At 34.7% G+C, this 24187-nt stretch overlaps 1 long non-coding RNA gene and 2 pseudogenes across 3 annotated transcripts; 2 read left to right on the top strand and 1 right to left on the bottom strand.

Moving 5' to 3' along the window:
* Positions 1 to 700: 700 nt before the first annotated feature.
* On the top strand, positions 701 to 3520 carry LOC147400152 (receptor protein kinase TMK1-like; annotated as a pseudogene). The gene is made up of 2 exons (XR_015179199.1): positions 701 to 3127; positions 3220 to 3520. The product of XR_015179199.1 is annotated as a receptor protein kinase TMK1-like (transcript).
* A 331-nt stretch (positions 3521 to 3851) lies between these two features.
* On the bottom strand, positions 3852 to 8064 carry LOC147400151 (uncharacterized; annotated as a pseudogene). Its single transcript, XR_015179519.1, has 5 exons — positions 7938 to 8064; positions 7604 to 7686; positions 7395 to 7507; positions 7125 to 7298; positions 3852 to 4957 (listed from the first exon to the last, which is right to left on the bottom strand). The product of XR_015179519.1 is annotated as an uncharacterized LOC147400151 (transcript).
* A 6115-nt stretch (positions 8065 to 14179) lies between these two features.
* LOC147400150 (uncharacterized) lies at positions 14180 to 18187 on the top strand. Its single transcript, XR_015179198.1, has 3 exons — positions 14180 to 14480; positions 17178 to 17211; positions 18090 to 18187. It is a non-coding gene; the product is annotated as an uncharacterized LOC147400150 (long non-coding RNA).
* The last annotated feature ends 6000 nt before the right edge of the window (positions 18188 to 24187 follow it).

Below are 24187 nucleotides of genomic sequence, written 5' to 3'. Positions count from 1 at the left end.
AAAACTCAGATCCAAAAGAAAAAAACTTTAAAAAATAACGACTTTTGAACTTATCCTAGAGTCTAATAGGAAGTAAGACTAAATTCCCCTTAATTTTTTCTTTTGATCCTGTTTTTGGATGCACGGAAGTTGTTAGGCTGCCTTACTCTTTCCTACCCAAATATAAAAGGGGTCCCGTTCAGCAATAAACATTTTGGCAAAACATTTTTCAAAACATGGGTTAGAGATTTTGGAATGGGCTGATTTTTGGTAAGGATGATCTCTACAGTGAGAAGATCATCCTCACCAAAAATCAGTCCATTCCAAAACTTCTAGCCCCAGTTTACAAGTTGAAAAATTGTGGACCGTCCATTTTTTGTAAACCATTTTTGATGGGGTTAGAAGTTTTGGAATAGGCTGATTTTTGGTGATGATGATCTCCTCACCGTAGAGATCATCCTCACCAAAAATCAGCCTATTCCAAAACCTCTAACCCATGTTTTGAAAAATGTTTTGCCAAAATGTTTGTTGCTGAACATTTCCCATATAAAAGAGTCCTAATACCTTGGGACAGTCCAGCAAATTGAAAACAGGTTTGGATAGTTCAGCGTGTTGAATCGTTTTAGGTAATTTTTTTGAAAAATATTATATTTTAATAATTAATTTAAAAATCAACTCTTTTTAGGTAAATCTTTTTCTTATTTGAGATGGGTTTTTCAAAAAGTATCCATTCGATCCGAGATATAGGCTTCTATATTATTTTTTAAGTTGTTGAGATGAATGAGTTTCTTCATTAATCTTTTTTTTCGGTGATGAGTTCCAGTGTTGAAGAAAGATTCTGATATTTTTTACGAAACAAACATGAGAGAAGATCAGATAAAACTAGTTTTCACAGCGATTTTGTCCTTTGTTTTATTTGTTTTTAGTATCACAGATCCAAACGATCTTAGAATTCTGAATGAGTTTAAAAATGGGTTAGAGAATCCAGAGCTTTTAAAGTGGCCTAGAAAGGGAGAAGTTGATAATGATCCATGTGGCCCTCCTTCATGGCCTCATTTGTTCTGTTCTGGAGACAGAGTTACACAGATTCAAGTTCAAGATATGGGTTTGAAAGGATCACTCCCTCAGGACTTCAACCAACTTACAGAGCTCACTAATTTAGGCCTTCAAAGGAACCAATTCAATGGGAAGTTACCCACATTCAATGGGTTGTCGCGATTACAACGCACTTACTTGGGTTCGAGTCAGTTCAACACGATTCCATCCGATTTCTTCAATGGGCTCAACAATTTACAAGTCTTGTCTTTGGATGACAATCCATTAAACAAGACTAAAGGGTGGTTTATTCCTACAGCCTTGCAGAATTCTCCTCAATTAACTAATCTATCTGTGGTGAATTGTAATCTGATTGGCCCAATACCGGACTTCTTAGGGAATTTGGCAGTTGTGAAATTGTCCTACAACAGACTCTCTGGGGGGATTCCGTTGGGTTTTAATCAATCTGAATTGCAGATTTTGTGGTTGAATAATCAAGGTGGAGACCAAATGTCTGGTCCGATAGACTTAATTGCATCGATGTTCTCTTTGACACAGTTATGGCTACAAGGAAACAAGTTCACAGGCACAATTCCAGCAAATATTGGAGCATTGCCTTCTCTGATGGATCTAAACCTCAATGGAAACAAATTTGTTGGTCAAATTCCCGAGAACTTAGCAAACATGGAGTTACAAAAGTTGGATTTGAGTAACAACTACATCATGGGTTCGATTCCAAACTTTAAATCTGGTAATGTATCTTACTCTAATAATCATTTGTGTCAATCTGATCCTGAGATTCCAGGCTCACATGAAGTTACGATACTTATAGATTTTGTTGGTGGTCTGAATTATCCATTAGAGGTTGTTTCTGCATGGCGTGGTAATGATCCATGTCAGGGACCTTGGTTAGGATTGGGTTGCAATCGAAATAAAAAAGTTTCCATTATTACTTTGTGTAATTGTAAGCTTAATGGTACTTTGAGCCCTTCAATTGGGAAGCTAGATACTTTGGTTGAAATCAGACTTGAGGGGAATAATGTCATAGGTCGAATCCCCACAAGTTTGACAGGTTTGAAATCCCTACGATTGTTGAATATAAGTGGAAACAATATCGAACCTCCGTTACCCAAATTCAGTAGTAGTGTGAAGGTTGTTACTAATGGAAATCCCCTATTGAATGGTGGTTATAGGTCAGCTACATTGCCGACTATAGGCCCTAATAGTAATGATAGTAGTCCTAGCCATGACAAAATCAGACCAAAATTTTCGAAAAAGTATACACTAGAAGTGATTGTAGCCCCTCTTGTATGTTTTGGTATTTTTGTTCTTTTAGTGGTTCTAACATGTAGGCACCACCGCAAGAAGAGGAAAGGCATCACCCAGGCCCCAAGCTCTGTATTAGGTGACCCTAGGGACCGGTCTGATCCCGAAAATATGGTTAACATTTTGGTACCGAATAACACCAATCAAAGCTTATCTACGGTATCAGGAAGTAGTGGGCTGGGTGAATCTCATGTGATCGAGTCAGGGAACCATGTAATATCCCTTCAAGTTCCTTGTAATCTGACAAAAAATTTTGCTCCGGAAAATGAGATCAGGCGTGGTGGTTTTGGTACAGTCTATAAGGGAGACTTCGATGATGGAACACAAATAGCAGTTCAGAGAATGGAGGTTGGAATGCTTAGCAAAACAGGCTTGGATGAATTTGAGGCTGAAATAGCTGTCCTCTCAAAGGTCCGACACCGTCATCTAGTAAATCTGTTGGGATACTCCATCGAAGTCAATGAGAGGCTTTTGGTTTACGAGTATGTTCCTCGAGGGGCACTAAGCAAGCATCTTTTCGTCTGGGAGTGACTTAAATTAGAGCCTTTATCTTGGAAGAGGAGGCTCAATATTGCTTTGGATGTTGCCCAAGGGATAGAGTACCTTTATAGTCTTGCGAACCAAAAATTCATACATAGAGATCTCATATCTTCAAAAATCCTCCTTGGTGATGACTACCCAGCAAAGGTTTCAGATTTTGGATTAGTGAAACTAGCCGCCAATGGAGAGAAATCTATGGCAACCAAGTTTGCAGGGACAATGGGATATTTGGCACCAGAATATGCTGGTAAGCAATTCTCTTTCTTAAATTTTGACATTTTATTATGGTCGCGATTTAACTCTCCTGTTAATCCTAATTTTTGTGACCAATTGATTCAGTTTCAGGGAAAATTACAAGCAAAGTAGACATCTTAAGTTATGGAGTGGTGTTGATGGAGTTGGTGACAGGATTGATGGCAATAGATGAGAACCGACACTTAGCCCGTGGTTTTGGCACATCAAATCAAGTAAGGAGATGCTAAGGGCTACCATTGACCAATCTCTTGTTTTGAATGAGGAGACATTTGAGAGCATATGCATCATAGCTGAACTGACCAAAAAAGTGGAGTTTTTTACTACATTCAAGAGTGAAACATCCAACTCAACTTAATTTCTCACATTCTTCGTGAGCTTTATAGCTTGGATGCACTATGTGAAAAAAGCCCATCTTAGCCCGTCAAATTTTGAGAAATTTGACGGACCCTCCCGTCAAATATTTTCTTGTAGAATTTTTTTTTTTGACGGTCCTGGACTATCAAATTATTGGAGAATGAGCTTTAAAAAAAACAAAAAAAATTCTATAGAGTATGACAGTCAAATTTGAAGATTTAACAAACAATAGCACGGTCCTCTAATTCACCAATCACAATAAACAAAATAATAATAATAAAATCAGAAAAATAAAAAATAAAAACAAAAGAAAAATCATAAAACAAATTCCAAATTAAGCTAAACAACTCAAAATTCATATTATATATTGAAATTCTACTATTAAACAAGCTCTAATAAAAGCAATTGGGCACCAATAAGCTTCTTATTGCAATTCAAAGCAATTGGACACCAATAAGCAACCGTTTTGGGATTCCTTGGACTTTTCCTTTACGGCTTGCAACCGTTCCAAAGCTTCCATAACTTCTTTCATCGATGGACGGTTTCTTGGATCCGTCCCTAGGCATTTGAGAGTGAGTTGAGCTGCTTGTACTGCTCCTTTGACAGGATACTGACCATCGAGCCGTGGATCTATTATATTAGAAAGCTTTCTTCGCTCCGATAGAGATGGCTTTAACCACTGAACGAAGTACAGATGTTTCCAAGCACAAATGATGCATTAAGGACAGTAGGAGACACCTACAAGACCTAGCAGCAGCCTCTAGCTCAAGGAAGGATGCCACTGGAACACTTCTAAAAAAATTAATATCAGATAGTAGCTTGCCCATCCACTACTCCAAAGAACACCTTCTCTGAAACAAAACTAAGCAGTTTGTGAACATTAACTATCCATACACATTAATTTTACGTATTTTTTTTTATCGTCTCTTTTCGGAGTTAAAATCTTAGAAACTGCTCATTCTATTCCAAATAACATAAACATGATTAACACAAAATTGATATTAAAAGAAAGATATAAAAAAAATTAATAATAATTAGAAAACTATGGGACTAGACAGCATGAGTTGAAGGAAGAAAAGTCGTGTCAGCCCTCAAACTTGTGTGGGAAGAAAAATATTCTAACCTGGTAATATAGCACTTGTAAGAGTGAATCTACATAGTCGCAGAACCTTCCTCCCAGAACTTCTTTCTTGCAATCAGAACTCTTTCTTCACTGGAGGTGAGGGCATCGACCCTTGGTTCTACTTTTGATATCCAGCCATCCCACTGCAGAGCAATTAAAAATTTCCTAATATAGTTTATGATAGAGGGTTTCTCTCTTATGATGACAGACCCATTTGGCCGTAACATCCGGTCCATCTCTATGAGTAGATCCTCTGTACTACAGCCACAATCCTCAATGTCCGAAAATATCATCCAAGCATGAAGTAGATCGTAGGTACGGGGATAAGTAGAAAATGATTCACACCTGTTATTACATTACAATAAAACATGTTGTTAACTAAAGCTTAAACAAGAACAAGCAGAAAAATTATGAAGGCAGGCCATGGCCAATGGTGATATCCAGGTTAAAAAACCTAGACACTGGTTTTTTATATGTTACATATAGAAATTATTATCATCTAGAATATTTCAAATATGAATTCACATTGCATGCAGGTATGCACCCTCAACCTCTGGTTGGTTAGCATCATCTTCAAGAAACTACCAACAAAATCCCAAAATAATCCCAAATCCATCTAAAATTGGATTAAAAATGAAATTATTGCAATTGTAACTCCAGATAAGCACAAGATGAAAACACAAAGCAGAAATGATTACTGAGATTTCAAGTAGTTCTGTGACTGTTAGGTCCATTACACAGAGTAACCAAACAAACCTCCTGAAACAAGGAAACTAAAAGAATGTTGGGTGTAGTGATGAAAACATGGCACTACTATTCCATAAACTTCCCTTGGTCTAAACAGCTAAGCTAAGATAAGGTCTTTTTTCTTTGGTACTACATTAAATCATTAAGTATATAACTCCAAATTTTACTGATTTGACGTCCACCCAATGACATATGTGTTGGTTTTGGCTCGTGATTCTTATTATAAAAATGGGCGAAACACATCACTGTGAAAGCATGTTTGACGATCTCAGTTGTGCTTTTTTTAATGTCAATAGGCAATACATTGGGGTTCTTATCATTAGCCATAGACTGTCATGGTCCAAGAGCTTCAGGTGATTTCTCTCAACAGAAAAAACAATTACGAAGTTGAGGGGAGATTAAATGAGTCACCTCAGCTCAGAAAGCTTATTTTTTACTGAGAAGTTCAAATTGCCATGTTCTAGCCACTATTACCTCAGCAATAGGTACATAACATGTGCTAAAGAAAAAACAAATCTCAATGAGATGCTTTAGACACTAAAGCTTCAATGGAAGCTCACTAGTACTTGTCAATTTCTTAGTAAGCTGCTTATATTTCCTGAATCCCAGAACAACAGAGCTATCTTATACATTCAGTTTACCCGTTCTGAGTCCCAGTGTCTACAGATATCAAGTTGATGATTCCTCAATTAATCCTCACCAGATTGATATTGTCTAAACTCTAAACCATGTCATCAAACCTCTTAGGATTCCTGCAACAACATTTTACTTATGTTTCAGTCACAAACCAGAGGAATGTTGAAAAAAACATGAAGACCAAACTGCCATCACTCCCACTAGAACTGAATCTTTTAAGGCCATGGGTCTCTCAAGCAAGATAGTGTGCATCCTAACCACTCTTTCCAGAGGGCCTTTACACAAAATAAGAAATGTACTAGGATTTGAAACGAAACAATTCGAGCAAATGCAATTAGCAACAATCAAAATCCAGTAGGTGTATTGATTTTCCAGTAGTCTACTCGATACCATCTATACAGCCTACACACCATCCTCCCACACAGAATAGAGCAACGTTTCCGGTGTATTTAGAATGTAAAATTACCACCAAGGACACCTAAGAATTGGCAAGGATTCTTCTCCACTTACAAAAAGAAAAGTATAAATCTACCCTCAAGGACAAGCATGCATCTTGACATTTTGGGAAAATCTACCCCTATTCCACTAACTTTTATCATAAGTGTCGAAATAAGATATGCTATGGAAGTCAAAGAAGAGAGTGAAAGTAACTCAAAATGCTTCAAATCTGGAATCTAGTATACATCTCACACACAAAGAAACAATTCCTCTCTTCATTAACTGTACCATACCCATGCAAACTTGAAACCAATCATATGATGGGTCCCAGAGGAGATTCCTAGTTTTACATAAAAATCAACATAATCCAATAAACAGTAACCAAGAAACCTCTCTCACTCTATTGAAAACCGTCCAAGGCTTAGATCCATAGCTCAGTTGGTTTGACACATTGCAAAGCAACTTTTGAGGTCGTGAGTTCAAGTCTAGCTTACCCATCAAAAGAAAAAAAAATGTCCAAAAAAGAGGTCAAACAATTTTTTTGAAAAAAAAAACAATGTCTACAATTATTATTTTTTTCTAATTTGACTGGGATTCTCACCCTATGTCCACTTTTTCAGACAAGTGGATCAGTTGGCATCTGAAAACATGTTAAAGAGTTAAAAAACATAGAGAAGAAGAAAATCCTTACTATCAGCATAGGCCAAAAGGTCGCCTTTAGTTCCCTAAAAATGTTGGCTGGGGATTCGAAACGCAAGAAACCCAATACCATATAGTAGATGCTGTTCCAAACTGCCGCCCATGCCGTTTGATCAAACACAACTTTAGCGGGAACCACCCACCAGTCCTGGAATGGGAAAAGAGCCTGAAAAGAAACAGAATTTCTTTCAGCCCTTCCTTGGAAATCAATTTTTAAGTTGGAATGAACGCCTCTAGAAAATAATTCAACCATGATAATTACCTCGCAAAACTGGTAATAATAATAAGAAATGGAACCATGAAGAGAGAACCCAACAAGGCCCGATCTGAACATGCGTGCTCGTCGAACTCGAAAAGAGGTTTTCCTTCGTAGCACTACAAATCAGTAGGATATCAATAAGACACATGTAAAAAAAAAAATAAATTAATTAATGCCTAGGAAACAGAGGAGTCCTTTAAATATGTGATTACCTGTGCAATCCAATCTCCGAGAGAGTAGACAACCCCACTAATCACCATCTTAGCATTGCATGCCAGCAAAAAGAGGGCCAAAAATAAAGTAAATCACAATTGCTTCTGTTTTCTTTCTCCATCTTTCTCTCTCTCTCTCAACTCACTCTCTTGTTCTTCCCTAATGGTATGGGGAAATAAATAATGGGTTATGATCTAAAGATACTCAGATTTAAAAAAATATATATACAAATAAAAATATAAATTCAATTTGTACTGTTTTATCCTGATGAAGCTTTAGTTTTTTGTCCTCAATGTGGGGACTTCATATAAATTCAAGATGAAGAACTCAAACTTGATGAAGCATAAGCAGATGAAGATGAAGACGAAGTCAATGAATAACAAATCTTACAAGAGAAGAGATTGATCTTTGGAACCCATTTTGTTATACCTAAAACAGGCTTAAGGTAATCTTTGGCCATTTCATCTGTTATAAGGAAGATATAAGTTGAAAGAAAAGTAAGGTTCCTCCTATACTAGTGAAAATAACCTGCTTCCACAAGGTTCGATGTCTTTTTTATCACGTGCATTCATCATTATTCATAAAAATTAGGTGAGCATCTCTAGCTACAGCCACTAGTTGCCTAATAGAAATTGGGTGAGCATATGTAGCTGCAACCACCAGTGGCCTCTGAACATGATCTCTAATAATTAATGGCACCATACCGCCGATGCAACTACAAATTGTGATCAAGGCATGGGACTCAATGAATAAAATCAACGATCCAATATGATCTACACACTTTATAAAATGGGTCAATCCGTAATTAGGAATATTTAAACCTACTAAAATGTGGTGGACTAAGAATCAACATAGCTTAGTCATCTCCTCCACAAAAAATGAAAGGTGACACCAAAAATCACTAAAACTAATAAAAGAAATGAAACATGACATACTCTCACCAATTTGAGCAACCTATTGCATAAAAAGGAAAAATTGATGAAAAAGCCTATATTTGATGGCCTAAGGCTAGAATTTCATAATCTAGAAGAAAGTTGATTGAAATGGTTTGGGATAAGACTCCGATGATTGGGAAATGTTTAAGTAACATAAGGATGTAATGTCTACAAAAAACAATAGATACATTGAATTAACCCTCAAACCAAGCAACGAAAGAATTATAAGAATACTAGCCAAGTACATGGTGCGAGAGCCAAGTACATGGTGCGAGAGATTGATAGTATAGGGAAAAATGCTAAGAAATAGCGGAAACAACCATTATCACTTGCTAATGTTCGTATAGAAAAAACATCGTTTGATGACAGCAATTAAAAGAACTACATTAACACATAATAGCACAAATTAATAGTAAAGTGATCAGATTCCCGGTAAAAGCTCTACATTCCAGCAAGAAGCTGATCAATACCTATATGCTTACTATCCGTAAATGGAAATTGAATAACTAGGCCTTCTAATCCACAAACAAATATAGAAGTAATCCAAGAAAGTCTACTTATTTAGAGTAGAAACATCCAATAAATCCATACAGAAGCTACGTTTACATGGTTGGATTTCTTCCTATGAATGCAATTGATTTGTAAAATTCAAGAAAACCTGTCCCAACCATGTAAACTGAGAATCAACAACCTCACCACCTCACTACATCCATAAGAATTCAAAAACAATAAAAAAAAAAAGATCAAATCGATGTAATCAGTAGCAATTAAACAACAGATCCAATGATTCAATTAATGAAATCTAAAGTGAATGTGTGTGTGTGTGAGAGAGAGAAAGAGAGAGATTTATACATCTTGGAAAGTTTGTTGGGGGCTCCATCAGTGACCTTCGCGACATAGAGCAAAGCTTGTGGGGGCTTTTAGATCCTTCAACAAGTTCAATAGATCTAGCTTCGACTTAGCTCTGAGATCGAAGAACTTGTAGAATCAGAAACCCTAGATCTTATCTTCAACAACCTGAATAGCATTATGGATCGACCAACCTGAGAAATTTCGAGAGTGATTTCGATGCTTAGGTTAATAGCTTCTACTTCACTCTATCAATTTAAATGTTTATAGATCAAGATCACTTCGAGACGGAGAGAGACATCGAGCGATCAAATAAAGAGCGAGAGATCAGATCGAGGGAGATAGAGAGCGAGAGATCAGATCGAGGAAGATAGAGAGAGATTGAGAAGAAGAGAGACAGAGAGATCGAGAGGAAGAGAGACAGAGAGATTGAACTAGAGGGAGAGCGTCTCACAATCGAGAGAGAGAGAGAGGTGAAAAATTCGACCTGTGTTTATATGAGTTAAAATACCCAAAATTCGTGTGCCCATGGCCGCGGAATTTCACTTCAAAAATTCGTCGGCCCCGCTCAACAAATTCTTTTGCCAATATTGACGATTTTCACGTAGTGATGAATGGTCGAGAATTTCTAGATCTTCCTAATAGTCATAATTTTCGATGCATCTTAATTTGTGATTCAAGAACCTTATATTTCTACTATAAATTAGGAAAAAAATTGTTATATTCTACACATTCATATCTAGAAAATTTTATTTTGATATATTTTTTTTATGAGTTTATGTTTTAGAATTGATTTGGACAATTTGGGTGAATTTGAAAATCGAAGAAGAATAGGAAGAAAAAATAAATATTGATGCTGGTTCAAGTCTAACAGTGGCACTAATGGTACCACTAACAAGAGTACATTGCCTTTGTATGTGGCACTGACAAACATCGTCACTTCCCATCAGGGGTACCAACAGAACCCCAATTCATTACAATTTTTCCCTATCAACATATTTATTTTTCAGCACCTTCTTTTCATTAAATGTCATTTTATATTTACCTTTCCATTAGTTTAAGTTATTTAATAAAAATAAGATAATACACCCCATTTGGATTTAATAAAAATAGTTTAAAAATGCAAAATTCAAATAATCAAAATTTAATAAATTGGATTCAAGAGCAAAACGTGAATTTCAACATTTTTGCTAGATTTTCAACTCCCATCTTTTTGGAATTTTCTTTCGAAATAAGCTTTGAAAATTACATGATGTAAAATCTCTTATTTAAGATTTCCATTGACGCGTCACCAAATTTTCCCAGTTTCCCACAGCTTTGATTGTAGATATGGTTGAGACTTTAAGATATTAAACCTCATCTACTTGGGTTTAAGAGTTGTCACCATCCAAAGTGTGTAAGGTGTGAATGGACACCATGAAAAAGATTTTAGAAATCTGAATTTTTTTACCAAATAGTAAATCAAAATCTGGTCTTCACCTAGAGGTAAAGGGTAAGGAGATTTGGTTGTGAAAAAAGAAAGGTGTTAAACATATTGTCTCACCCACCAAGTTAGTGGTTATCAAAGATTTGCCAAATGTGAGTTAAAACTTGTTTTTAGAGTTTAGAAATAAGGTAGAATATTAACAAATCAAACAAAGTATAGTTCGACCTCTTAATCTAGCGAATGAGTTCAATTAGCAAATCATATGCGAAAGTACATGCTTGCTGAAATTTTTTGTGAACTTGAGGTTTTAGTGTAAAGTTATCTAGATTCCACTATTTTGAACCTCAAACATGAATTATATACATATGTATTCTTTAAGAGTATGTTTTTTTGTTAATTGGGCTCCAAGGATACGTCCATGGGTTGGATGAATTCATTCGAGAGCCTTCACCTTCATACATGAAAATAAGTTCTCTAAGGACTGGTTTTTATAAACTTGAGAGTTTTAAAAATAAGTCTAGAGAGACTCACCCTTTTGACTCTTAGTCACTTTGGAAACTAAAGAGTGGTATGTGTGCAAGTATGTATGCATGCCATTAAAGTAAAAACTAAACTTAAAACTTTAAAGTAATACTTGGAACTTAAAAGAAATAAATAAACAACTTGCTATGGATATTAAAACACTTTCAAGGAACTTATTATGGACTTAAAAAGGGAAGATAGCCTCACTTGATGAAGACTTACTCTCTTCAACATTAAAACTTAAAACTTCAAGGAAATACTGGTCATTTTTCAAAAAGACTAATGATAACCTAACGCGATGAAGGGACGTGTTAGATGTGACATGTTCACAGAACCATTGAACTTTTTCCTTGTGTATCCCAAAGAAAATTATCTATCGTTTTGTGCACTACCATGTCAAACGCATCAGGTTATTGTGAATCTTTTCAAAATCTGAGTTTTACAATGAAATCTAGATGTTTGTGGCATTGGCAATCAATTTTACATAATGGGATCCACATGGTTAGGAGTGAGGATATGTAATTTATTTAAAAAAATTAGGGTGTTATTGGCCTAACCTATGGGTTTCATTTAAGAGTCGTGATGAATGCATAAGGTTTTGTTGCACGATTTGGTACGTGGCTAACGTGGTAAGGGCATAGAATCATAGATCTTTTCCATCGGGATATGCAAGAATCAAAATCACGTCATTCATCATTATTGTTTGGGAGATTTACATGGCAAGGCCTGTCTGTTGCAATTTATTACAAAAACTCCCCTACTTTATCAAGTTTGTTATCAGAACAAACCTTACTTTATGATTCAAGCTAGCATGACTAACTTGGTACAATTTTAAATCTTTAAAATGTTCGTGTTATCACCGAACATTAAAAGGCATTATAACACACCAGCAGTTGTTCACAATTAGGATAACCTCATATAAGATCCTAAATCTAACAAATACAAACCTACAGGGAGATAGATTCTATTAGCACCCTAACTTTTACTTAGTCTAACCATTGACTTATTTGTAAGTTTTAGGGTGAATCTTCATTTTTGAATATGACGAAATCTTGAATTCGTTACAATGTTCATTTTAGTTCTCAAAACATGCCTTTATCATTTTTATATGATTTGAAGTCTTGAGTTCATCACTTCTATGAATTCATTGATTATAAAAGTAACGAATTCACTCAAATGCATGTTTTGAAAATTAAAATGAACAATGTACCAAAATCGGAATTTGAACATATGTTGTGCATGATTTGGAAAAAATCCATTTCTTTTATTTAAATTTGGGTGTAATAAGTAAAAGTTGGGGTGCTAATGACAACATTATTTTAATAGACTTTTGCACCTAACCATCTTATAATTCTTAAAGAAAGTTGCTATTGGGATCCCAACCTTACTTATTACACCCCAATTTCTTAAATTATTTATCACACCCCAATTAAATATTAAAATATACTCTTCAAACATTATGAAGGTTTAACTCAAATCACAATCTCGACATTACAGAACGTTACAATAATAATTCAATCAATTTTAATAATCATTTACAATTATAATCAAGCTTATATAAAATCATAAACACAAAAAATAGAAATCAAGCAAAAAAAAAAAAAAATGAAAGAACTTTAATTGGCATCCCAAATTTTACTTATTTTCAACCATTCACTTATTTTCTTTATTTTAATTGGGGTGCCAATAGCAGTTCTCTCCTTAAAAGAGGAGAGTAAGGAGCTGTTTTTTCACGATTTTTTTTTGAGTGACTTGGATCAAAGAAAGCTTTTCTAAACACAAAATTAATTTATGTTAAAAAAACATTCCAAAAAAAGGGCATGCTATCAACGTCCATTTTTTTTTTCTCGCCACACTCACTTATTACTTTAACCCATTTGTACTTGTGGGTGTATACAACAAAAAATTTCCTAGTTCCACCCATCAATTTATTTTTCACGTGGGATTTTGTGTAAGGAATTGTTTGGTTTGTAACTACGGATCTAAGAGCGATAAATTCAATAGAAATATACTGAAAATATGCTATCATATAATAGGTATACACCAAACAATTATTTACATGAAGATCTCATGTGAAAAAATACAAATGAATGAATGTACCTACTGAAATAGAGCTTATGAATTCAATACTCACCTATTGAGCATGATAAACATTTGACAATGAGTGGAGAGGCCTAGGATCTTCTAATGAGAGAGACAAAGTAATTTGTATATGATGTGGGACTAAACTCAACACGAACCCGTACGTGTGGGCTGGAATGGGCCGAAGCACGTGAAGATATGAACTAAATTATGTGGAAGAAAGAAAGGAGGCCCGCTCTGATACCATGATAAATTTGGGGATTCAATTCAAAGCCAATTGACAATGAGTGGAGAAGCCTAAGATCTTATAAGGAGAGAGACAAGGTAGCTTGTATTCGATGTGAGACTAAACTCAACAGAATGTACTAAAAATTTGGTTTTTTAATGCAAATAATAAAGATAAAATCGATTTTTAATATGATTCATTTGTAAAACGTTTAGAACTAATTCCAAAAATAAAAAATGATGAAAATAAATGATAAAAATTTACTTTCATCTATCAAAATACTTAATTATATTATATAATGATAAAAAAATTTAAATTTTAATGAACAATGTCCTCGTAAATGGATCAAAATATATTTGTCTGAAGAATCTGGGAAAAAAATAAGTAATTGATTTTTGATAGGATTTTTCGATATGAATATTGCATTTGTTAAGTGAGGATTAGATGGTGGTGTACGACGTAAAACATAATAAAATCGAAAATGGATATTTACCATCTTACACACTATTTACATCAACGACGAGCAGAAAAGTGGGCGTAGGTAGCCCGCGCAAAAAAAAGAAAATCTTAGTCAAAAAAGCAACTGAAAGTTCTGCGGAAACAGAGATTCGATCGGACGAATCTCTGTTTTTTTCCCCTGAAAATGCTTATTAAAGAGAGCATTGTGAGAAATTTCCAATCCATCCTTTTCATCTTTCTCTCTACAGGCAGGGTCGCATTCTCCCTATCTCTCTACAGAGAAGGGGATACATTTGACTTTTTGTTCTGAATTTATCTGAAATATGACCTCAAATCGTCTTGAACATCAAAGGGTCGAAGTTGCATCTTCAACAATAGTTAGTTGTTCTTCAACTCTTTTTTTTTTTTTTGTTTTTTCGTTTGATATGAAATTTGGTTTTAGGTTTTTGGATTCTAATTTTTTTTTTTCTATCAGTTTTTGGAGTTTTTTTTCCTTGTTACAGTTAACCATACCTTTTGCTTTAGGTTTTGGAAGGTTTTATCATTTTTAGGTTTTGGTCCTGTTGTTAATTAGTTGAAATGGGATGTTTTTAGTTTATATTCTAGATATTCCCATGGATGAAAATTGTTTGATTCCTAAAGACACTCAGGATGAGTGAATCATGATATTTTGTTCTCTCATTTGTTTTGTTTGGAATTTTAATATAGAGATTCTATTGGCACACCAAGTTTTACTAATAACCCACCAATTCATATGATACTTGAGGTGTTCTTAAGAAAAGGTGGTGTGCCAATAGAAGCTCTCTAAATATTGCTTTAGTTTAAGTGGATCTCTCCTCATTTTACTTTTTTAATATATTTTGTTTCCTGGAATGTACAATGGGTTTTGAATGTTTGAGTATTTGCAAATTTCCCTACTAGAAAATCTATAATTGTTGGTTTCCTAAGGAAACCCAGGTTGAGTTTTTGTTGTGTTCATCTCTTCTAATATATTGAAAACAAATTAGGATAAACAGGGGAAAATGAAGGAGTTAGATGAGAAAACATGATGTTTGGTTCTCTCAATTTTTTGGAAATTTGAAATCTTACTTTATTAGTTCATATTAGTTTACTATATTTTGTTTTTCTGGACTTTCATTGACAACTGATTTTGAATGTTTGAGTGATTGCAAATTTTTCTTCGAGAAATCATTTTTGGTAACTTCACCTCCATTGAATGACTCATGCTAACATGGATATATGTGCTCTCTTTATGTATTTGAATTAAAGAATCTTGAAGAGTAGAAGTTGTCTTTTTACCTCATAATCGATTTATTCTTCTCCTTTGGTGTGTAGTTGAATGATTTGAGTTTATTTTAAAGATTTGGGGAAAGAAGAAGATTTCCATATTTTTTTTCTTAATATTTTGTTTCTTCATCAAGAATTTAATTGTTCTCATCGTGGAGATGTTTGAAGTTTCCGGTTAACATGCTGATGAGTCGAGGAAAAAAAAACAGATTTATGCTTTTCTTTTTTGGGGCTCTTAATAATGAAAAAAAGGGGGAGACAATGACTGCAAAGACCATTTTATTTATTTATTTTAATTATCAAAAAGTCCTTTATAAAAAAAAAGGATTTTTGAAGTGAAAATGTTGTAATTACCCTTTTAACGATTTTTGAGGTTTACAGAAACATCTTTATTTGAGGTACTCTTATGTTTTAAGATTAATAATATGCTCCTTGACTAGGCCTCATCTCTTATAGATCAATGAAAAAAATGATCTAAATGAAAAAAAAAAATCTTGATTTCTCTTCCCAAAACTAGTTATCTTTTAACTCACACAGATGATGTTGATGTTGATGGAGATGACTATGGTCATTGATTCGATGTATATATATTAGATTTATTAAAATATATAAATAATTAAAACATAATTTTAAAACTCTACTTGAATGTTCATCGAATAGAAGGTGTGGGATTTTGAGTCCTTTTTTTTTATTTGATGCGTAGTTTTTTTAGTCGCTTTATCGAACCTACAACATAGATGTGAGAAAAAGAGATTTTTGCAGATAAGAATTATGGGATTTGGAGGCTTTCCATAAAACCTATGGTTGAGATGTGGGCTCTCCATCAAACCCTATAGCTGAGAAGTGAAAAAATAAGGACTTCTTTTATATGTATTGTTTTAGATTTTTAAATCTCCATTAAGCATAGGGTTGAGATTTGGGGAGATTGAGTTTTGGGGGTGGGGTGATACCTTATTCAAATCATTATTCAAATCATTGGGATCAACTTTAAATTGCCGATCTTGACTTTTGAACATGAATCATTGAGACCAACGATTAAAATTATCAACATTAAATTTTTTATAATTGCAGTTATGGACGTTTGAACACAAATCATCGAGATCAACCATTCAAATTATCTAGAACCATGATTTAAATGTATGGTCTCAACAATTCATGTTCAAGTGTCTAGAACGAGGATTATAAAAAGATCAATCTCGACAATTTTAGTTTGAATGATTCATGTTCAAAAGTCGAGATCAGTGATTTACAGTCGTTAATCTTGAGGGTCATAAATTGTCGATCTCAACGATTTAGAAGAAAGGTTGATCTCAATGATTGGAAGAAAGGTTGATCTCAATGGATTTGAATTCTCGATCTCGACAATTTAATTGGTCAATCTCACGATTTCATAGGCGTTGCAGGGCATTAATAAAGAAAAAGATTATTTAATGGACGATCAAGTTAAGATGGAAAAATTAGGGGGGTGGGGGAAATTGAGAAAGAGGTCCCTCTTGCAAGGTGCATTAATTAATGTTCTTAGCCATTTACTGTATATTTGCGACATCCACTTATTATTGATGAATTTGATTTGTTATATCTACAAGTTTGATCAATTGGATGGATGATTGTGTTAATTTTCAATTGGAAAGTATCACAATTCAAATTTTAGTTGACTGCACATTTAAAACCTTTTTTTTTTATATATTTATTAATTTGGTAGTTAAATGATCTTATAATGCCTATTGTATTATATTCTTTGTGGAAGAATAATTTTAATATTTGTAGTTTTCCATTGATATGCTGAGCATTTATTGGGAATGGGTGGCATCGGAAATTAAGGTATTTTCTAATCATTTTTAATTGCTTTCTTAGTTGTATGAAACATATTAACTCCACTCGACTCTAATATCTCAACAAATTGAGTTAGATAGACAACATGTGAGTTGACCTGAACTAGTAATATTCATAATAATTAAAGATTGAAAAGGAGAAGAAGATCATAAGTTTTTATGTAGGTCCGTGTATGTATTCAAGAAAAATTGTGTGCATTATTAAGCTGATGTATAATGTCATGTATATGGGAAGTCCTAATGTCAAGACACTCATCTGGGGGTTAGTAGTTCCATCCTTTACAATTGTCTACTGGATACATACTATTGTGGTACATATAAATTTTTGACAGATGGATTTTGCAGTTTAAGGGTTGGGAATGTTTTTTAATTGAGTTGTGATGATTTGATGCTCTTTTTTTAGTCACCCTCATCATAGAACCGTTGATCCTTTACTTCGGGATACACAAGAAAAAGAATTATGGTTCTATAATCACGATTGTAGTCCCTAGTATGTTTGTAGGAGGATGTATGAGCGTGCTCATGGAAAGTATATGAGTATAGAGAACTATAACAAATACAAAAGCATGTTTAATAGGATGTACAATGAAAGTAGATAGATGTATATCTGAAAAAATAAACAACAAATTTTGGGATCTGATTATGCGGAACATCCAAATGTGAATTTTGACCTCATAGGTTGTCTTTGATAATTTTCTTTTTATCATAGCATGTTTTTTCAATATTTTTTATTGCTTAAATTATTTTAATTTCTATTTGAATAGGATCTAGAAATAACATTGATAATAAATTTGAGCCAAATAAATATAGATTTTTTGTTCATATTGCACATACTTTGGTCTCATTTGCTTCTTAAATTTTTTCCAGATTCAACAGTTCAAACAAGCAATTTTGGATTATCCATTGAATTCAAATGGGCTCATTGATACACCCAAGTTGCTCGTGGAGTCGATAATCGGAGCTGTCTTTATTGACAGTAATTTCTCTCTAGACATTGTATGGAAGGTATATATTGTAGGAATGAATTTACATCCTTCTAACTGTCCCTAATATTATTATTCTTAAAATTGTGATAATCTGACAACTCCACGTGGCACACTCAATCGTAACCGTAGATCTGTACGCCTTGGGATACAAAACTGCACTTCCCCATAAAGATGTGTATCTCGAGGTGTACATATCTATGGTTCCCAAACCTGTCACGTTAGGAGAGTCGATTGAGTGTGTCATGTGGGGTGGTCAGATTATCACGAATTGTTATTAATAAATATAATTTTATTTTGTTTCCCAAACATTTTGAAATATATTTCTAGATAAATAATTTAATTATGTTGTGACTTGTGAGCAGGTATTCAAGAAAATGTTAGAACCAATCATTCTTCGAGAAACATTGGAGACACATTCAGTGATCGATTTGTTGGAGGTTTGTCAAAAAATGGGATTGAATGTCAAATTTATGAAGGACTAGTGGAAAGAAAATTCAACTGTTGATGTTCTTGTTGACAATAAATTGATGGGCACAGCAACTTATGGGTTAAAGAAAGAAATTGCCCAAAACAGGGCTGCAAAGGTTGCCTTAGAATATCTTAAGAGCATGTTGGTTGGCACTGCATTAACATCCTCCATTCATGCTCCAAACCAATCTTAAATGTTCCATGTGTAAGTTTAAAGCGTTACTGAGTATAAATGTTCTATATCCACACTTGTTGAAACACATACCTCCTTTTTAAAATCGGACAATAACTTCTCCTTCAAGCCAGCTATCCCTTCTACTTCATCAGTATCTTCCAAGTCTATATTGTGGCGCCCCGCCGAAACGCTAACACAAATCCCCATGTCAGATCTCGAGGTATTATGTAGCACCTCGAAATTTCGGCATGGTCTCCTCTGTTTATGTTAGCATTCCAAGGCGTTCAACCTGCACCTGATAAACGACATACAATCCTGCATACATACACAAAATATAATACTAGCGGAAGCCTATATAAGTCTAATAACGTACGAATTATCAGAGTGCGGAAGAAGAAAATTTACGGGATTATACAAAATTTTCTCACTCTAACAAGAATCCTAACGCTCAATACAAATCTATAATACTCCTAGACAAATGGAGTATAACTCCAATACTTACCAAGTGACAAAGTCTGGCTATCTATTTGACCCACCAGATGATTCTCACTCGTGCTCTATACTTGTCTCGCCAAGCTTTATATCTGAAACTAAAAAAAATAGAGAAGGAAAGGGTGAGTAACAAGGGTTACCCAGTAAGGAAGCAACAATTTCTGCCAATAACCTCTCCTAACATGAACGAATAAACATACTGAATCATTTTAAAATAAACAAAATTTTACAGAAGAAAACTACGATTAACTGGTACATATAGCCAGGGATGAGCAACTAAACATTTTAAAACTCACATTACATCGATCAGCAGTACTCACTATAACATTCTCTTTTTATACAAATCTAATTGATCAAATGGAAACAATAAACATTCATTTCATCTTATATATCAAAATAAGCAACAGATACATAATACACAATGGTGGAGTATTGGAATTAGAGAGTTGGGATTCACGACTGGATCGCTCCCAGTCGGGACATGATGTTACAATTCTTCTCGGGCTTTTAGTTCCTGATTTTGTGGCTGGTCGGTGTTTACCACGCTTGGTTGACCATTTATCCGGCTCAGGCTGGCCGTTTGACGTGACCGTAAGCAATGGGTCTCTTTTCGATGTGTCAGAACGTTCGACTACTATAGATTGTTAGTGATCACTGACTAATCATCTTCGTCTATGCCTATCAGGCGTACATGTGATTCCCAAAGATACAAACCATTCGTATACGACCACCTTTACATTACAAGTTCACTGGTAAAGATAGAGAGGAATAAACCCGGATTCCAGTTGTGACTCCACTCTCATACGCGTCCCATACCACGTATGAGTTTGGTGGTCCCTACCGTACATCCCAGGATAGTACACCACTCCGGATGATATGATGCACTATCCCTTCAGGCATTCACAATTCTTTAACAGCTCACAAAATAGTTACTTATATATATTATTTTCATTTGAAAACAAAAGAGAAATTAACAATACAAGGTTGAGAATAGATATCCAGTTTCCTACCATGCAAGTGTGGCCACCCGGCCTAAAATAAATAACATAACAGAGCGCCTCGCGCTAACAGAAAGTAAATAAACATGCAACCAGTAACATTATCCCTGGATATCCGTTCACCAACCTGCATACCACACAACAACATAAAATGCAGACATCACCCCTCGGGTGTGACTCTGACATTTTACCGTTTCATACCCTTTTTCCCTTTTTTTTGACTTTTACAGTTTTCAATCTCTTCATAAAATATCCATTTTCTGATATTCATCAACTCAATATGAGTTCATTGAATATTAAATCACATTTTTCAACTATACAATTTATTTCTATCAATAATATTGAAAAAAATACAGATTTCATATCAAAACGGGGTCCGAGCAGTGCACAAGACCCAATTTATGGCAATAACCCGTTAAAATACTCTACCCACGTATAATTTGTTAAAAATACAATTAAACATATCAAACATGCAATTTCTGACGTGAATTTTGAAATAAACAAAGAATTCTATATTTCGGAAATACATCCAAATTTTTCCAATAAAATCCTAAATGCAATTTTCACAATCTATGATTACTAATAGAAATTGAGAGTTCCTTACAATCTCTAGGCGAAAGGATCAAAGCGTGTGCGCGAAAATCGAGGCGATCGGCGTGGAAATCGAGGCGGACCGAACTTCGAAGCGGCTGATTTTTGAAATCGACCTGATGGTTTTGAAGATCTCGATGTGCTCGTCTCTTTTCCCTTCTACGGCGAAAGGCGGTTGGACCCCGAAACCGATGAAAATCGAGGTCGAAGTTACGAAAATCTCCGTATAAAAATACGGCTGATTTTTGACTATACGGGGTGAAAAATACGAGAAACCATTCGTATGAGGCTGCGGAATTTGGTTGGGTTATGTAGAGAATGAGGCTGCGGACGTTTCTCCCTTCTGCGTCGGAAAGCGATTTGACCCCGAAACGGACGAAATCCGAGGTCAAAGTTTCGAAATTTCCGTATCCAAATACGGCTGATTTTTGACGATATCGGGTGAAATAGAAAGTAAAATGAAGATAGGTTGGGTGGGTTTTGTAGAGAACGTAGCTGCGGACCTTTTTCTCTTCTGCGGCGATCGTCGAAAATAGACCGTTTGCGAAAGATCTGAAGTGGAAAAATCGGAGAAAAAAAACAAATTTTCGTTTTATATGTCTCGGCCATATGACGCGTTGGGGAAGATGAGTTATATAAAAAAAATTAATTTTTTTTTTTTTTTTATAAAAGTTAGGACGAAATCGGTATTTCGCCTATTGTTTTGATCGACGATAACTTGGTCATTCGGTCTCCAAAACTGACAAACGAATATACTATTTCGCCTAATTTTTCGTTCCGGATCTAATGGTATAGTCAATTTCTACAAATTATGTCTCCATCAAAAATTTACATTTTTGGCCTGACGTGACCCCTAAACTTGATGTCGTTTTCATTTTTGGCGATAATTCGACTTCCTGATCTCCAAAAATGACAAATAAATAGTCTATGTTGAATAATTTTTCGTTATGAACCCAATGGTATGATTGAATTTTAAAAATTATTCCTCTAACAAAAAGTCACTGTTTTAGCCTGGTCCGACCCGGTAATCGAGGATTTTGCAACTTTTATATTCGGACTCGCATTTGAGCGTGCTTATAGGCTAAACTATGTTTTTCGATCATTTTGAATCTAATGGTGAGGTCAGATTCCATTAAAAATGATCAAAAACATCCTAAAATTTTACCCCTAAATCCCACTTTCAAGATTTTCTTAAAATTTCACTATTTATTTTTTCCTCGAGATACGAATTAAAATTTTGGGGTGTTACATATATAGAGAAGCCTTTTCTAAGCATTTTTTTGTCAGCCTTGAGATTAATACTAACCCCAAAAGGCCTTTTATTTCCACTTCCTCTGCTATAAAAAGCAACCATATACAGGCTCCAACTGAGGGTTAGGTCTACCAGACCTAACCTGAAATTGACAATGACAAGTGGAGGAAGAAATGGAACTTGCTTGTCGGCAGTGAAAAAATGAGAAACAGAGAGTGGCAGTTGTCTATCCTTCTCACTTTCTTTCTTATCTCTGCTTCTGGTTTCCTTTCAAGCTGACTTGACCTAATTTGGCTTTGCCCAAGGTGTGAAAAGTTTGGTTTGGACTCGGGATAAAAAAAGTTTATTGTTCTTGATCAATATTTTATACATGGTGGTGTTGATGAATGTGAAGATCCAAGAATTGCAGCTCTCAGAGAATTGGGAGAAGAAACAGGAGTTACATCTACTCAAGTTATTGCAGAGGTTTGATATAGAGATTTATCTCTCGTGCTTTACATCTCATATGCGACAAACTTCTTACTGTTTTGGTGAATTTCCGTGACTCAATGCAAATAAGTTGATACACTATTACTGCAATTTGTTTGCTGCATTGACTTTTCCTTCCTCTTTGTAATTTTGGCATTCTTTGTTTTACCATATCCATCATCAAAATTTCATGCCTTGCATTTATCACATTATCACGTAAAACTTTTGAAAATTTATTGTAAATTGGTTCATATACTGACTTGGATTCTTGGCTTACATTGGAATTTTAGCTAGATGTAGGTATTAAACTGATTTTTGACATTGAATTTCCTATCAAGCTCAGAACTGGTAAGGATATTAGGTGCACCATATATCTTTGGTTGCGTGCTATATTTGAAATTGACAACTCATTTACGTTTTTGATAGTAATGGGATACCATCCTTATCCCAAAATGCTCCTGATAAAAAAAATTCATAACTGTTCATTGATTTGGGAATTCTTTTCTTGATATCTCATATCCTGAAATGGACTTACATTCTTTCCCATAAATGTATGAAATGATTATTATGCCATATTAGCTGCCTCAAATATGTCCAGTGCTTCATGCTTCTTTTAGTTTGATCAAATTTAAACCTTTGATCACATAGCTTTCTTATTAGATTCACAGGCAATGATGAAGAAATCAATCTCTCGGGTGACGGGATTGAAAAGGCAGAGTTTGCAGAGTGGGCATGGATGACACCCCAACTAGTAATAGACCTTGTGAGTAAAATCTAGTTCCCCATTGATTCTATCCTTGTCGTAATATAATGGGAATATGATGTTTGATTCCTATTACTCTGAGAACAGTCTGGATTTCAAGAAGCTTATTTATGAGGAAGTTTTGAAGGTTTTCACTCCCTATCTTCAATCAGATTCAGTTGGACCATCATAGATGGTTTTCTTTATGAGTTAAAGTTGGACTGGACCAGCGTTAGTGATTCAACTTCATGGATACTTGCAATGGGTGGGTGCTATCAGATCGAATATATAGACAAATGAATCATGTTTATTCTCTTTTGTACTGATTCATGAAAACAATGTATTATGGTCAATTGGCTCATGCAGTTTTGTCAGAATGTTTTGGTTAAGTGATCTGAGACCCAAAAAGAAAAAAAAGATGTAATAGGCAGTTTGCATTTGTTCATAACAGAGACATCCAATAACTGTTCGTCCACCATTTGAGTATCAATTGGGTCGGAATCTTTATGGTTGGTAGGAGTATGTGGCGTGATTTCTTATATTTATTATTTATTATTGCTTTTTCGACCTTGAAGTTGCTTTGCAATGTGTCAGACCCAGTTATGGGTCTAAGGCTCTAAACCCTCTATTAATACGAGTTACCATCTATAAATTTCAATGACATGTGCCTTATAATCATCGGAGGCGATTGGTTTCTCTACCATACTTCAATGAAGAAAAATACTTTGCTTTCTCAGTTCGTAAGCAAATTTTCCTAATTGCATGACATTGTGCCATCCAAAAGCATTGTCTA

Source organism: Akebia trifoliata, chromosome 6, assembly GCF_017979445.1.
Source record: "Akebia trifoliata isolate Shusen 1 chromosome 6, ASM1797944v1, whole genome shotgun sequence".
Taxonomy (NCBI): Eukaryota; Viridiplantae; Streptophyta; class Magnoliopsida; order Ranunculales; family Lardizabalaceae; genus Akebia; species Akebia trifoliata.
The sequence above is the reverse complement of the archived record's forward strand: the minus strand, read 5'-3'. Positions and strand labels throughout refer to the sequence as shown.